Source organism: Artibeus jamaicensis, unplaced genomic scaffold (assembly GCF_021234435.1).
Source record: "Artibeus jamaicensis isolate MK-2021 breed Jamaican fruit bat unplaced genomic scaffold, CSHL_Jam_final scaffold_660, whole genome shotgun sequence".
Taxonomy (NCBI): domain Eukaryota; kingdom Metazoa; phylum Chordata; class Mammalia; order Chiroptera; family Phyllostomidae; genus Artibeus; species Artibeus jamaicensis.
The window spans coordinates 6,990,329-7,007,859 of NW_026522052.1; the positions used below are offsets into that span (position 1 = coordinate 6,990,329).

The following is a 17,531-nucleotide window of genomic DNA, read 5'->3' on the forward strand; positions in this document are numbered from 1 at the left end:
ATATGCCTCAGTGTAGTTTTCTTCATGCCTCTTGTGTCTAGGATTTGTTGAACTTGCTGTATTTGTGGACTGAAAAGTTTTCATCAAATTTGAAAAATTTCTAGCCAATATTTCCTTAAATATTTTTTCTGCCACCCAGTGCTTTTCCCTCTGGGGCTCTAATTACATGTACATTCTACTACTTAAAATTTTTGTAGTTTATTAATACTCTGTGTGGTTTTTTTCAATCTTTTTCTCTAAATGTTATATTTTGAGTAGTTTTTATTTTCATGTTTAAAAGTTTACTAATTTTTCTTCTGCTATATCTAAACTACTGTTAACCTGATCCAATAAATTTTTTTATGTCAGACATTATAACTATTGTAACAATTGTTTTAAAAGCCTTGTCCTCTAATTCCATCATTTTTATCAGTTCTAGTTAGTTTGATTTGATTAATTTTGTTGTTCTCATTACAGGTCATATTATCCTGCTTCTTTGACTATCTAATAAGTTTTTATTGGATATGAGACATTGTATATTTTACAATGTTTAGTGCTGAGTATTTTTACTTTCCTCTAAACATTCTGCAGCTTTGTTTTTGGAATCCAGTTAAATTATTTGGAAATAGTCTGATCCTCTTAAGTCTTGCTTTTTTGTTGAGTTTGTTGGCACCAGACCAGCATTTAGGACTAAATCTTCCCCATTACTGAAGCAAAAGCCTTCTGAATCTTGCAACTAATGTTTCATGAGTTATAAAGTTTTCTACTGTGGCAGGTGAGAACAGGAACTATTCTCAGCTGTGTGTGACTCCAAACAGTCTTCATGTCCATGGTTCTTTCCCTGGTTTTGAGTAGTTTCCTCCCAAGCAGTCACTAACCTTTACTCTGGGTTAGATACAAGGCGGGTCCTTGAAGATCTTCAGCGCTCCCCCCACCCCAAGTCTTTCCTCTTGGTGCTTTGCATTGAAAAATCACAATCATCTTGTTTCCCTACACTTTTAGTTTTGTCTTTTCCACTCAGGAGCCATATCAAATTCTACCCAGGTCTTTTTCTCTGCACCAAGGGAAAGTTCCCCAGAAACGCTCTTCAGGGCGTAAATTGGTATCTACATGAAGGATCCCATATTTGCTTTTCATTTCTTAAGGATAACTTTCCTTTATTACCTGATTTTCAAATTTTCAAACCATTGTTTCTTATATTTTGTCTTGCTTTTTAGGTATTTCAGGTGGGAGGGTAAATCTGGTTCCTGCTCTTCTATTTTAGCTAGAAGTCAAAGTCTTTGTTATCCTTCTGAATCCTGGGTATGCCAGGATTGCCTTGATCCCTGTTGGCTAAATTCTTCTCTTGACCTCTGCCACCATAGTTTCCCATAATCCTCATTTAATCAGAGAGACTGTTTCAATGGTAACATCTTCCACATGTATTCCCAGCCTACAGGAAACAGCAGCTACAATACAATAGTCCATTTGTGCTCCCTTCACTAATGTTCTGTCTTAGGGCTATAAAGAATGGAGTGTCTCCAGGCTCTTTCAAGAATATGGTTAAGGGCCCTGACTGCTGTAGCTCAGTGTATTAAGTGAAGGCCGCAAACCGAAGTGTTGCCAGTTCAATTGCCAGTCAGAGCAAATGCCTGGGTTGTGGGGCCATGTCCCCAGTGGGGGCTGTGTGAGAGGCAACCACACATTAGTGTTTCTCTCCCGCTCTTTTTCGCTCCCTTCCCCTCTTTCAAAAAATAAATAAGTAAAATATTTTAAAAATATATATTTAAGGATTTTTGAGTGGGTCACATATAAAATAATCCATTCCAACCTTCCTTTTCTTCTTGAAGTCTTGGGATTTCATTCTCTCTACATTTTTTCATAACATCTAGCACCTCAGATTCCATTTTGTATAGATCTTTGTTAAGACTAAGTTTTAACCAACTGAGAGACTATTAAAGTACCCATAACTATTTAAGCTCACACATTCAAGCCAAAATCTCCACTAAGTGAATTCATATTAATGAATTTGCTCCACCCAAAATTCAATTTTTATCCCTGCCTTCATCCAACCTCTTGTCATCCATTGCAATGCATATTTCCAATTTTTAAACATATAAATGAGCTAACTCTCATCATTATTTTTGCCATGCAACACTTCATCCCCCCCGGTTGACTTTGTAATTGTCCCCCTGGCATATCCTAGGATCTTACTTTAGTTACAAGTCTGATGGCAACAAGAGGTGGTTAACATAGTGCTTGAGAACAACATGTTACCTATAAGGTAACATCCTTGAACAAGGTCATTACAGGTATTTAATGACCTGTAATGACCATTACAAGACAGGAACAGCCTCAATGAAGAAGGGAAAAAGAGCTTCTCCTCCTGAGACTTTGGGAATTGAGATGCTCTTAGATGTCCCCATACCAAATCTCCATGTCTCGTTTATCCCCAGTCAGTGTTCTACCTTCCACATAAGAACCCTCTTAAATTTATGAACTCAACCTGTTTTATAATTCAGCACCCCACTATGAGTTTGATTTTCATCTACACCAGGTCCATAGCTGTAAGATATAGCATAGAAGCAATGTGATTGCAGGATAGTCTCATGAGCTAAAAACTTCTTTCTTTCTTTCTTTCTTTCTTTCTTTCTTTCTTTCTTTCTTTCTTTCTTTCTTTCTTTCTTTCTTTCTTTCTTTCTTTCTTTCTTTCTTTCTTTCTTTCTTCCTTCCTTCCTTCCTTCCTTCCTTCCTTCCTTCCTTCCTTCCTTCCTTTCTTTCTTTCTTTCTTTCTTTCTTTCTTTCTTTCTTTCTTTCTTTCTTTCTTTCCTTCTTTCTTTCTTTCTAGAGAGGTGAAGGGAAAAAGACAAAGAGAGAGAAACATCATTGTGTAAGAACCAAACATTTGCCTCTCTCACACACCCAAACAGGGACCTGGCCGGAAACCCAGGCATGTGCCCTGACTAAGAATCAAACTGACAACATCTAAACTCACAGGCTGGCACTCAATTCACTGAGCCACACCAGCCAGGGCCAAATTTTCTCTTTCTCTTTCTTTAAACCATCTAACAGAGTAATAATCAGTAAGCTCACTGCATAGACTTGCATTCCTCAGGCCATCCACCATTGAGGCCACCAGAGTTTTGAGTAAGTAGGTCAGGCAAGAAATTGCAGTAAGTGTTTCATCACTGTCACTCAGGGACTACCAGGAATCCCATCCTTCAACACTAACTAAATAGTCATTGCCTCTTCAGATAACCAACCACCATGTCACCATTTCCTTGAGGGTCTATTGCTGGTAACCATTCCAAGTACCAATCAGTGACCTACAATGCACTGATTGGTCTTCAGATGCAAAGACCAACTTCCAAAGCCATTCTGGCACTTTGAGAGAATGGGTTAAGAATGTTAAGTAACTTACTGAATCTCCTGGAGGCCAAGAGAGCCAGACCTTGAAGGTAAGCTTCCCAAAACAAGGTCCAACCACTTGGTCTTATAACAGTTGACAGCCAGAAACTTCACCACTGCTACTCCCTAAGATCTGGAGACTTCTGGTACCACATCTGCTGGAAGACTGGTCACTCGTATGTGGCTATCTCTCCATATTTTTTACTTCCAAATGCAAGTCTCGGGGGGATGTGGCCGATTGCCAGAATCTAAAGCATATGAATGTACCATAGCTGGGAGAGGTCTGTGGTTGGGAATTTTCTCACTTCTTCCTCAGGGAGAAAGAATTGGCAAAATGATAAGTTTCCAAAATGTAAGGAGGGGCTAAAAGTTGTAGGATGACCACAAATAATTAATATCCACTCCACAATAGCATAACTGATATAAATATCCATCTATAACCCCTGTTATCCATAGTGCACATTTAGAAGTTGGTACACCCAGACACACAATTTCAATTGGTCAAAGATCTCTGTGCATTAGGGATCAGTAAAAGCCTGTTTAGAGTTTGTATCCCTATACTACTCTCTTCCACTGAAATGGAAGTACCGGTGATATAGAAAGAAGCCAGGTGAGCCCACAACACAGTGCAGTCTTGCCTGAGACAGGAAGACTAGATCTGGTGTCAGGAATGTCCCTTCCTCTCGGAAATTCCATCTTTCTGTCACCATGCAAAATGCCTCAGTGACCCTGGCCACAATCTTACATACTGATTCCTCTATTTATAAAGCAGGATTTCTGTGTAGAAATTCTTGGCAAATGTCAGGCTGCCTCTGTGCCAAGATAGGATTAGGGTTCTCTGCATCTCAATCACACCAATTGCTCCCAGAAGAGAGAGAGGGAGGCTGTGCCTAACATTACAGCATGTCCAGCCCTACCTGACCCCCAGGAGCCTGCCCATCATGCCCACTTTGGGAACAGCTAATGTTCCCTGCCTCTTCTGGGAATCAGGTGGCTGTGGACTTAGGCCGGGGCTCTTCTGTGTGGTGATGTGGACTCCAGGGTCTGCAGCAGAAGCAATAGCACCTGGGATTAAAGGATTGCTGCCTCTTTAAATCTGATCTCTCTCAGAGTTATTAGTAGGCTGTTCCTTGGCTCATCTTTCTTGCCGTCATTCATTCAGAACTAGGATTTGATCCAGAGAAATAGATCTCTGTTTTCAGGAGGATCTTTTTAAGCCAGAAGGGCTATGTTGGAAGATCGTCATTAGCGAGATAGATTCATCAAAAACCTTATTACCAGCTGCTCTGCATGAAGAGAAGCAGGAGGCAAATCCCCTACCTCAGGGGAATATAGCCGAGCGAAGACATGGGGCCCTGGATGGGTCTGTGAAGGACAGACATGTACGAAGATCAAGGAGCAGCTGACTCACAGCCAGACCACAAAATGTGGCGCTGACATCAAACCCACTGCTCTTCACCTCCATGCAGGTCCTCATTAGCTCACCCTGGAGCCTTGCAGGCAGACTTCTCACTGCTGTCTCCACCGTCAACAGCTCCCTTCCTGTGTCCACCCCCAGCACCCATTACTTTTCTCAAACACCTCCAAGGATTCTCTCTTCTCAATCTTTTGGTTATAAAAATTCATAGCTTTCCAAATCATGGAAAATATAACCAAAGGCTGCTTAATAATCAGGGGATATTTATATCAAGTTATATTTTATTAACCCAGATAGCATCTGCATTCATTGAAATAATACATACTTAAGCCCTGGCTGAGTGGTTCAACTGGTTGGAGCATCATTCTGTACACCAAAAGGTTGTGGGTTTGATCCCCAGTTGGGGTATGTGGGAGAGTCAGCCAGTCAGTGTTTTTCTCTCACATAGATATTCCTCTCTCTCTGAAATCAGTAAACATGTCCTTGGGTGAGGAAAAAAAAAAAAGAAAGAATGCATCCTTAAGTAGGTAGGACATTATTTGTTTACCCAAAGACAATGATTTTTGCACATTAGGATTTCAGTAATTCCCCTTTTCTAACCCCATTCTCTCTTGGGGGTTCTACTATTTGGGGTATAAGGTTCAAAGCTGCCACACTTTAGCCACCACCTACCTTTGTAACCAGAAGCCCCACTACTTCCTTGTATGGGTTGTTTATCCCACACAGTTCACCTGCTGTTCCAGAAGCTTGCTTCTCAGCTGCTATGGCTTTTCCCACAGTGTTCTTGCTCCGAAGGCCTTTTTCTCTCTTTCTCTCCCTCCCTCCCTCCATCATTATCTACTCAAACCCTCTCAATTGTTTGAGGCATGATTTATCTTTTTTAATCTTGCAATGAACTTTTTATTGGCCTTCTGCCTTGCTGTGGGGTGCCCCACTTCTGCTGCCTTTAACACCTCAAAACTTGGTGTCATTGACCTCGGACACCACGCTGCCACCCACAATCTTGTGGGTCATGGTTTTTGGGTAATTTAAGGAGTGGCTCTTGTCCAGGGCATCAACAAGATTGAAGTCCTCTCCTTCTTCCAGTAGGCTGTGGTAGGTGGCAATCTCAGTCTCTATCTTGACTTTGATGTTCAGCAGGGCCCGGCATGGCCCCTCCCTCTTGGGTCTGGGGAGCTCTGACTCCAAGTGCAGCAGGATCCCATTGAGCTGTTCCACTTGCATGGCATAGCGCATCTCCACCTCCCTCAGGCTATTCTCCAAACTGACCTTCAGATTCCTCACTGAGTCCAGGTCAGTCTCCAGTGACTGGACTGTATATCTCAGCTCTGTGAGTGTCATCTCAGTAGTGCCTATCTCAGTGGTCTGTGAGGTAACCACTGTGATGCTCTCTTCAATCTGATGGGACCAGTACTTGTCTGGCTCCTCTCAGTTCTTCTGAGCCAGCTCGTCACACTGGACCTGGATGTCTGCTATGATTTTGCTGAGGTCTTGAGATTTGGGGGCATCCAACTCCATGGTCAATGCATGGTCAACCCATGGAATTGGCAGTCTGGTTTTGTAGACTATTTATTTCCTCCTTGTGGTTATTCTTCAAGAAGAGAAGCTCCTCCTTGACAGCCTCGATCTCTGTTTCCAGCTGTAGCCAAGTAGTGTTGATGTCATCAATGACACTTCGGAGCCCATTGATGTCATTCTCCACAGACTGGCGCATGGCTGCCCCATCTCACACTTGATTCTGAAGTGATCAGCAGCAAGACAGGCATTGTCAATCTGCAGAATGATGTGGGCATTGTCCACAGAATTTGCAAAGATCTGAGCCCTCAGATCCTTGATGGTCTTGAAATAATGCCCCCAGTCTCTGACCTGGGATCCCTTCTTCTCTAAGTGTTCCTGGATTCTGCTCTCCAATCTCCAATTATCAGTCTCCAGGCTTCTCACCCTCTCCATGTAGGAAGCCAGGTGGTCATTCAGGCATTGCACTGTCTCCTTCTCGCTCTGGATGCCCCCCATGCCCGCTAGATCCCTGGCCATCCCTGCAGCCAGGCCCCCGGGTCTCCAGATGTCCTGCATGCTGGTGGAGTGGGACACAGATCTGGGATCCTGAGCCCCTGGTACCTGCATAGACACTGGCCACACTGCTGGCCAGCCAGACCCAGTAGCTGGGCGACTACATGGAGTCCAAGATCCGGTAGCTTGTGGAGAAGCTGGAGCATGTGCTAAAGCTCATGTTGTTCAGGGAGGAAGGTGAGAAGCTGAGATTCAGGTTGAAGCTGCCTGTTTGAGGCACGATTTAAACGCTACCCATGATCAGAATAATCTGCAGGCCCACAATTGTCTGGGCCCTCATTTTCCAGTTCCTCAGTTCTGAGACAAAGCCCAGGAATCTATGTTCTGTTGCCCCAAAGGACTCTGACATCCCTCAGACTTGGAACCACTCACTAGAGCTGTGGATCCTAGACTTTTGAAGTTCACAAACCATTAAGATTTACATATGCATGTGAGCACACACACACAGATGAAGGACTTGTTGTAGACTACCAACTTTATGTTTTACTAAGTAAGGATATTGTGAAACAGGAGGAGAAAAGGACATTGCCTTTTATATCTCCCAAATAAAACCTTTGTCCCATAAACATCACTTGGGGAGCCTGAGCATGGGCTCAGCTATGGCCCAGATTCTGGGGGTAGGGACACTGTAAGATGGTCCTTGCCTGAGGGGTATTCAGCCTGGGAGAGGGGGGTGCACAGAGTAAGAGTCATCAACTGAAGAACAACTCAAGTCCATTTAAATTGGTGCTAGGGTAGGTCAGAGCAGAAGCTGGCTCTGTGGGGCCAGGGAGAGGGGGAAGGACTTCACAGAGAAGGTGGAACCCAGGCTGAGTCCCCTGAATGGAAACCAAAGGAGGGGAGTGGAGGGAGCCCACATGACAGCGAGGAGGTGGCCTGGATGAGCAATGCTACCCCCACAGAGCCTTGTCTTCTCAAGAGACAGTGAGGTGGGAACTGAAGGTGAATGTCAGTCAGCACCATCAGCTGAGCTATGAAGTCGGGCTCTGAAATTCTGCCATGTGTGTATAACTTAGCAACCAATATATGGATTGTATAAGCAGAGAGAGTGGAGCAGAGAGAGCAGGCGGCCCCAATTCAAGGCCAACTGTATTTGGGCAAGTCATGTGACCTTGCTGAGCCTGTTTCTTCATCTGAGTGATGGGAATATTATCTGCCTCCCAGGGGTGTTGTCAAAATTGGATAAGATGAATGGCTTGGCTCAACCATTACCCTTTCTATGAAACTTCTCTGTTCTCAGCTTCCCAATCCCCTAGCTGGAAATAAACACTTTGTCCTCTGTGCCCTATTGTACTTTGTAGAGATTTCTAGCAGTTTTTTACATGCTTATATACCTCTACCTAGACTAAGACAAACTTGAGGAAAGATCTATATCTTACTTGGGCCCAATGCACCACCTGATACAACTAAAAACTCAATTTTCTGTTGAATAACAGAAAATAAATATGCCTTATAATATATATAACATATATAAAATTTTATATATACATACATATAGTGTAACACACTACAAAATGGTAGTCATTACTTCCATTCCTTCTAGGAACTTCCACCTTTCACAGTATTTTTTGTGCCCCTAAAGGTTGAGTGTGCAATGACCAAGTTTTCACATGACAGAGGAAGTTTGCTGGAAGAGAATTCATGGTGAGGACTGTCACCATAAAGCTTCCCCCTGAAGAAGAACATCCCCTTAAATCCTCGGAGCAGGGAAAGATAATCTTTTGGGAACCCCCCTGACATTTTATGATTACAGGTTAGTATAAAGACTCTCACTTCAAGGGTGGAGTTACTGCCATGGGTAAGGGTTTGACAAAGGCTGGCAATTAGCAAGTGTAATTACTGAGCTTTAGTTTATATTTTCCTTCCCAGAGGCAACTATTCAGTTAAGTATATATTTTGGCCTGATTACAGATGATAATAAACAAAAGTGTATTCACATTTCCTCAAGTTCATCTGAAATTCACTAATCTAGCCAGGCTCACCAGACATTTGTGATCACTGCCAATCACAGTAAAAGCCTGCCTTACACAACTAGTTGGCCTTAGAGTAGAAGGGCAGATGAGACCATGATTTGTGAACCTACTAATTATCTTTTTGGCTGTGGCTTATTAACTGACTTTTAGTCTTCTCTTCGTGAAGTAGCCTCAGAGATAATGTAGTCCAACTTTCAACCCAATACAGAATCACCTCTGCTCTACCTGGTCCCCGAGAACTATAATATCAGGAACAGTTTAGTCTTATTTTCTCATAGCTGTAATCATTACAAAAACCACCCCTGATTGGGCAGAGACAGATTAGATGCTCAGCAGACCCATTTCTTCTTCCTGGGAGTATAAATAGACTACATTTTCTGGGTTTTTCTCAATTAGATATGGCATGTGACTTAGCTCTAGATACTATAGGTGGAGGGATGCATCCCACTTCTAGCCCTGGAAACTCTACTGTGTTCTCTGCCCGTCATCTGCCAGCTGGATGCAGAGGGTTCAAAGAGGCATTAAGAAATAACAGAGCTGCCCTGACCCATGTGACTCAGTGGGTTGGGCACCATCCCCAAAGCAAAGGGTCACCAGTTCAATTCCTGGTCATGGCACATGCCTGGGTTGTGGGTTTGGTCCCTGTTCAGGGTGCATTTTGAGAGGCAACCAATTGATGCCTCTCTCTCACATCGATGTTTCTCTCCATCTCTTTCTCCCTCCCTTTTTCTCTTTCTAAAAATAAATAAATAAAAATCTTAAAAAAAAGAAATTGTAGACCCCCTAAAATGAGGTCCCTGAGGCTCTGTTTGCAGGAAAGCCACAAAGGAGAACTACCTGACTGGGAACATACACATTGGACCATTGTATGAGCAAAACATAAATTTAATTGTGTTAAATGACAAATTGTGTTTGGGGGTTGTCTCTTAGAGCAGTAAGCATGCTTTGACTTGTACAAAATTTTATACTTTGAGGTAGAGTCCTGCCATCTCAAAAAAAACCAACGCCACCAAAATATGTGACATTGGCTTAGCAGTGAGATAATAGCAAGAAAACTGACAATGAAGGGGAAGAAATGTGTTTGCAATGGCAAAACATTTGATCAAAATAGTGCCTGTGATAACTTGGAAGACAGGCCTATGAATATTGAACATATACCTACCTCTAGGAGTAAGGGTTGGAAAGAATCCAAGGGTTTGCATGTATTGGCTACTGTTGGCTGTGTTGAGTAAGTATTACCCCCCAAAAAATGAGCTCAGAAAAAAAATTGTCCTCTCCTCAGAGATTAAGTGTTGTAGTCTTTCCACCCAATCCTGTTAACTCAGCCAGCTTCAAAGGAGCAAATAACCTACATGAGGAAGAAAGAAGCAAATCAACATTGAGAATTGTGCTTGAAAAAAATTTGAGGTATAGTTACTGGTATATGGAACTGACTGGAAGCAAATAAAAGAGGAGCCAAGTAAATTTTAAGTCTATATATTACCAAAGAAACCACACACCCATGCTAAAAAGTCTTTAACTGTTCAAGCATCAGAACAATCCCTAGGTCCCCAAACTTATATAAGCGTATATGAGGTAATAAGACTGTTCAGCCCCAAAGGAGGCATCCTCCAAAATATCTGTCAAGTGGACATGGAGTGCTAAGTACTTAGCTTCCACTGAGTGCTAAGTGCTGTATTCAGAAGCTACAGAAGACAATGCACAAGCAAGTCTCTTCCAGAGAATTTTGTCTAATCAAGGAACATCCCTCCCTCTCCACTCCCCTATGTTAGTAGGGAAATTTCATAGTGCCTGCCCAGCATGCTTTTACAATGACTATAGACTGGCAATTGCTGTGTTTCCTATTCCATCTTCTGTAGATAGGATAACCTACTAAGCTTATCCAGTCATTTTGCATGATATTTTGTTAAGGGTGTGTGGATGCTGGAAGGTTGGGGAGCAAGCAGACCACATAACTTTCTACTTCACAGATTTCCATACAACAAGAAGCTTCTACTGGGTCTTACAGAGAAGTCTGTCAGAAATAAAGGGTTGGAGCAGGATGTCATGGCTGAATTAGATTTTGGGCTGTTCTCTGTGAGGAAGTGGGGTGTATTCTATTTGTGTGAAGAAGAATGAAGAGTATTTAGTGACTCTGAGGGCAGTCGATGGCAGACACCAGGTAGCTACTGAGTGAGCACATTTTTTTCTATTCCAGAGCACACAGCGGGACCACATTTTGGAGAGTTCCTTACAATCAGGTGTAGCTTATGATTGAGTTCTAGCCCATCGAGTGATCCATATATGGCAAACCGATTTTTGACAAAAAAAATATAAAGGCACTTTAGTGGAATAAGGATAATCTTTTCAATAAATGGTTATGAAAAACTAGTTACTCATAAGTGAGAGTGAGAGAAAGGGTTAAAAAGATAATGAACTTTCAAGTATTCCTCACATTTATACCAAAATTAGCACATGCCCTGACTAGTGTGGCTCAGTTGGTGGGGCATCATCCTGCAGAGCAAAAAACCACTGGTTCGATTCCCCATCAGGGAACATGCCAAGGTTGTGGGCTCAGTCCCCAATTGGGGCACATACAAGAGGGGACTGATTGATGTTTCTTTCTCTCTCTCCCTCCCTTCCTCTATCTCTTAAAAAAATTAGCACACAATACAATATACAGATAATGTATTTTAGAATTGTACACTTGAAACCTACACAATTGTATTAACCAATGTCACCCCAATAAACTCATTAAATTAAAAAAATTATTTAGAATTAGAAATTTTTGTAAGTAAACAAATAAAAAATTGAAGCAAAAAAAAATGGGTCATAGACCTAAATGTAAAATTTAAAACTATAAAGTTAAAACTAAAAATTTCGTGACCTTGGGTTAGGAAAAATTTTCTTAGATATGACACAAAAAGTACAATCTATAATAGAACAAATCAATAAAGTGGACGGCATCAAAATTCAAATCATCTGTTTATCAAAAGTATCAGAGAATAGAAAGACAAGGTACAGAGTGGAGAAAAATATTTGTGGAGAATATACCTGATAATGGACTTGTATGCAGAAGATAAAAAGAACTAAAAAAAAAAACCCCAAACACCTGAGTAGGAAAACAAACGGCCCAATTCAAAATGGAGAAAAGGTTTGAACAGACATTCTGCAAAAGAAAATATACAAGCAGTAAATCTGCACATGAACAGAAGGTCAGTGTCATTAATCACTAGGGAAATGCACAGGAGCAGTAAAACCACAGTGAGAAGACATGACTCAGCTATTCGAATGCCTGACATTAAAGAGAGTGACCGTCCCGAGCATGGCTGAGAGTGTGGGGGGACAGTGACTCTCACTCAGTGCTGGTGAGAGTATAAAATGGTGCAACCACTTTGGAAAACAGTTTGACAGTTTCTTTAAAAAATGAAACCCACCAGCCCTATGATCCAGCCTTTTCTAAGTATTTTCCCATGAGAAAAGAAAGCAGACATCCACACAAAGACTTGTATATTAATTTGTTATCAGCTTTATTTGTAATAGCTCGAAACTAGAAACAAATCAAATGTCCGTCAATTAGTGAATGGGTAAACAAATTCTGGTTTTTGCATACATACATTGGGTACTGCTCAACAATAAAAATCAATTAATGATGTATACACAGCATGGATGGATCTCAAAATAATTATGCTGAGTGAAAGAAGGCAGACAAAAGCAGAGTACGCACCATGTGGTACCATCTATATAAATCTTTAGAAAATACGAACAAATCTGCAGTGACAGAAGGCAAATTAGAGGTGACCTGGGGAAGAGGGGCAGGGAAAGGCTGGGGGAGAGGATCAGAAGGGGTGTGAAGAAGACTTTTGAGTTAATAGATATGTTCAGCAAGAACATATCACCAATCAATATCTTGATTGTGATAATGGTTTTACATGTATATACACAAGTCAAAACTTGTCAAATTATAAGCTTTAAATACGTAAAGTTTATTGTATGTCAATTATATCTCAATAAAGCTATTAAAATGATACCTAATAGATGCAGAAATTGAAGAAGAGGGAATGAGAGGGAACGCTCTGTGTGTAAGTCTCCAAAGGTTGGAGGTGGGACACGAGACGCAGGGAGAGGAAGTGGTTTTGCAGAGGGTAGGGACACCTCTTCGGCAACAGCAGGGATGAAGGAGTGGTGGACTCCATGAGTGTGTGTCTGTAGGTTTGGTTGCAGGGAGTTGAGGGAGTCCCATCTAATGGCTTCTTCTTCCTTTTATTTTTTTAATCCTAACCCTAGGGTATGCGTAGAGAAGGGGAGGGGGAGAGAGAGAGAGAGAGAGATGAGAGGAAGACATTGATTGGTTGCCTCCCCCAAGCTCCCCCACTAGGCATTGAGCCTGCAACCTAGGTATGTGCCCCCAGGAGGAATTGAACCTACCTTTTGGTAACTACACTTCAACTAACTGAGCCACCCAGCCAGGGTAAATGACTACTTTTTTTTTTTGAAGGAAATGTGGAGGCAAAATGATCTGCTGTGAGTGAGGTGAAGAAAGTCTGAAATCATTATCGCAGATGGGATATAATGTGTCTAGAAAAAGGAAGATGGTTTCCAGAAAGTGTTGCAGTGAGGTGGCTGGGCAGGAATGGATAGCGGTACCCATCTTGTTTCCCAGGAGGTTTCCTCCTGCAGCCGCCCAGGGCCCTCCTGCAGACAGGCAGAAAGTAGTTCAGTTCACAGGGGGTTGGAGATTTTGCTAGAGAGCAACAACAAAAGGATAAATAGAAAGGAAGTTCAGATTGTTAATGGAGTGTGAAATCTAAAGTGAATAAGAAGTGAAAAGGAGAAAGCTAATGTTTTGTGAGACAATAAACCTACACAATGGAGGTTCCGATGGCATCCCAGAATAGTTGTAGGGGACATAGTTGAATTAAAAGGGGAAGAATTGAAAGCTGTGATCAGAGAGTAAATGGTTGAATTAGTCATTTTCAAGCTAGAGAAGTTTTGGATGGTGACAAGATTCACAGTGTGACTGTTGAGGTAGGACACCGAGGGTGCATTAGGGGTCAAAGCGAGAAAGTCCACATAGAAGTGTTAGTGGGAAGGTGGTTTGGATGTTGCCCATTGCATCACAAGGGCTTTATTGAAGGTGCTCTCTGTCCCTTTATTTCCTGTAAGTTGATATTTTGATATAGAAGCTTGATCGGGGTTAGGTTTGATTTTTTTTTTTTTTTGCAAGGCCCCTTCACAGGTGGAGGTACATACTTCTATAAGGACTTATATAATGTCTGACTGTGTCTCTTTCTGTGACCCCAGCATACATTGGCAATCTTCACCCAGATTCACTAACTTAATAAGGTTCTGAATGGTGACACCCTAAATCAATCATTCCTTACTCCCTTACTATCTCTATGACTGCTTAGTTACTCAGAGATACAGTTCATAGAGAGTAAATGCTTATTTTCCATTTATTTACCAGTTTTCTAAAATCATGAATTCGTTTCCTAGCATCTATTTGAAGGTGATAAATTACACTTATTTTTCAAATCTTAACACTTGGATTTAAAAATATTTGATGTATTTCAACCTGTTGCAATTATGATTCTTACTGACACTTTTATAAGCACCTTCACGTCAGCTCCTGTATCCTCTATGTCCTTTTAACAGGGCCCAGTGGTGTTCGGTAGCTTCACTGCTTTCCGGCAGGACAAGACATTCCAAGCCAAACTTGTGCAATTCCTGCCCCAGACCCGGAATGAGCCACTTCCAAGGAGGCCTGTTCCTTCTAGTGGGAAATAGAATTTAGAGGCCATCATCCTAGTGCTAGGAGCTTTTGATGGGTTAGTCAACCATCGTTTTTATATGTTTTCCAAAGGCAGAGCTAGGAAACACTTTTTTTAAAAAGATAAAACACATCATGAGTTCATCCCGATTTCAATTACTTTAACATTCATGGAAACTATACATCCAATTCACAAACAAACTGCGAGTGGGAAGGAAAGAGATGGAAAGGAACCCTATAGATAAAAAGAGACTTAAGGGACATAACAGCTCTTACGTTCAGACGTAAGGCCTCTCTGGCTGAAAAATAGCTACAATTCCCCAGCTTCCACAATTGAGGACACTATTTTTAAAAGTCCAGAATAGCTATAAGAAATCAAACATCAAAATTTCCATACAGAATCTACTAAATTTTACTCTTTAATTTTATTCACACAAATATGATTCAGAAAATACTGAGAATCCCAAATGCGGCTGGTTTGAAGAACCTCTGAAAGATTTCACTGGATGGTGGATGCCAATGCTAATCTGGCGAATGTAATTTCTCATAGAAGACAAAAGAGAGATGTAAATTTATTAAATGTGGCTTAAGAAATGGGGATGCCAACCACTCCACCTTGGAAATAAGAGGGAAAGCTTTCAGCATGGGCAGTGTTGATACAGGATGCAGCCAAGGGGGGCCCCCCAAAAAGATTTGGAATGGTGTCCAGAATTCAAGTGTATAGGAATATTGGAGAGACATATAAGATGTCCTCACCGCTCCCCCTCCAGGAGGAAGAGACAAATAGAGCCAGGGCCATTGAGAGCTGTTTTGCATAGCAATAGTTTTGCAGCTAACCTCTGGAATGGTTATTTAACATATCTATAACCTTTAACTGGTTTCATAGATATGTTAAATAGCTGTGGCCAAGTTTTGAGCCAAGGAGAAGGGAGAGGCTGCTATTGAGGATGAAACTAGGGGCTGTGCCCCTGAGGGGGCTGTGTGCCTGTGTGGGAGCTTGGAAAAGACTGGCTCCAGGACATGAGGCGAGAACTGCCCAGGTGAAAGGGAAGACCACGCAGCTTTGCCAGAATGGAGATCCCTGCAGCCAGGTGAAGAAGAAAGACAATGCGCTTTTGGTGGAGAGTGAACCCCTGCAGCTTTGGTAGAAGAGGCCCATGCGGCTTTGGGATGACCCTTTGGCCGCGTGGCCTGGAAAAGCAGGAGTGACTTTGGCTGGAACTGGGTACAAAGGACTCTTGCCAGTGGACCATGAGAGGGTACCACAGTACTTTGGATTAACTAGAGATCCTGCCTGACACAGCTGACAATTCCAGCGGCCTGAAACACAGACGTGTGCTTTTTTCCTGATTTACGGTACCTGGAGTTGGGACAGTGGGAGAATCGGGAGCTGTGTGGGTGTAGGTGTAGGTGTATACCCTACAGGACTTTGATATTTTAGTGGAGGCGTTAGGCCTGAATAGCATTAAATAAACATTTTGTTTCCTTTTCATAAATCTCTGGCATTGAGAGATGTCTTTCCAATTGGCGGCGGACAGAAGAGCCCAGTAGATTTTAGTATTCCATCCTTGGGAGGGGCCCCTGTTGCGTAGCAATATTTGGCATCCCTAGGTGGGCCAGATATTGCACCCCCCCCCCCCCCCCCCCCCCACTTCTTGTTCGGTAACAGTGTGGCTCACAGTTGGTTGCATCGCCGGGCAGTAAACAGGAAGGTGCAGTCCGTCCCACGCCAGGTGTGTCAGGATCAGCAGCCAACAGATGTTTTTCCCTCCTCTACCTCCCACTTTCTCCTCTCTCTAAAAATCAGCAACCATGTCCCCAGGTAAGGATTTTTTTTAAAGAAAAGAAAAAAGGAAAGATTTTTCGCTTGATCTAGAGCAGTGACTTTCAACCATACTCATCCACGGCACACATTAATTACTAAAATCTTGCGGCACATCAAAAAGTATGTTATATTTTTGCCAACCTGACAAAACTAGGTATAATTTTGATTCATTCTCCCTGGAAGGCTATTGTTGCATTGGCTGTCATTATTTTTTAATTTGTTAATCGAAGGGAAAGAAGGTCAGTGTCCCTGAACAAATAGTCAGGTATGGCATGTGTTAAAATTTTTTGCAACTAAATAATGGGTGTCTTGCCGCGCGCTGGTTGAAAATTGATGATCCAGAATAAAGGAATGGAAAATGGGATGGATACATATTTCACTTCAGCTCATCAAATCAATAAGTCTATAAAATCACTGGATATTATGTGTACAGTGGCAGGAACCTCCTGGTTCTATTGTAAATTCTCTGCACCTTGTTTCATTGGCACCTACTTAGGGCTGATGGATTCTAGATAAAGTTTTCCATTGTCAAGCCCTCACTGCTCTCTTGAGATCTAAATTGTTTTCTTTAGGGTTTTGCTTTTGATTTGCTGACATGTGCCAGGGCAGGCAGTGATAGATTAGAAATGACCCCAAGTATAATTATAATTATAATTACCCCAAGGATAATTATTAAATCTTGCTAATATGCTGAAAAAGTTAAAAGCTGGGCATATTCTCATTCACCAAAAGAGAGTCCAATTCTTTCAGCCCCAAGACTAGGACTTCAAGTAAATTTAAACTAGGGCCTTTTATTTCAGCATACATATAAAATAATATGCAAAAGTTTAAAAGATACATTTTGAACACCTATTTGTAAATCATGAAAGAAGCCAAAATAAGGTATAATGAACACTAGAAATGCGCTTGAATTGAGCTCACAACCATTCTCTTACGTTATTTCTGTAAGTCCATTTTCCGCCTTTACGAATAAAACCAACTCTCTGGAGCACACTGTATGTCAGCCTGTGCTGTAACCGTCAGGATGATACAGGGTGCAGCCGGGGGGGGGCCCAAAAAACAGATTTGGAATGGTGTCCAGAATTCAAAGTGTATAGAAATATTGGAGAGACATATAAAATGTCCTCCCCC

At 41.9% G+C, this 17,531-nt stretch overlaps 1 pseudogene; it reads right to left on the reverse strand.

Annotated features, from left to right (window-relative positions):
• Positions 1-5,737: 5,737 nt before the first annotated feature.
• On the reverse strand, positions 5,738-7,022 carry LOC119041048 (keratin, type I cytoskeletal 18-like; annotated as a pseudogene).
• Positions 7,023-17,531: the final 10,509 nt, after the last annotated feature.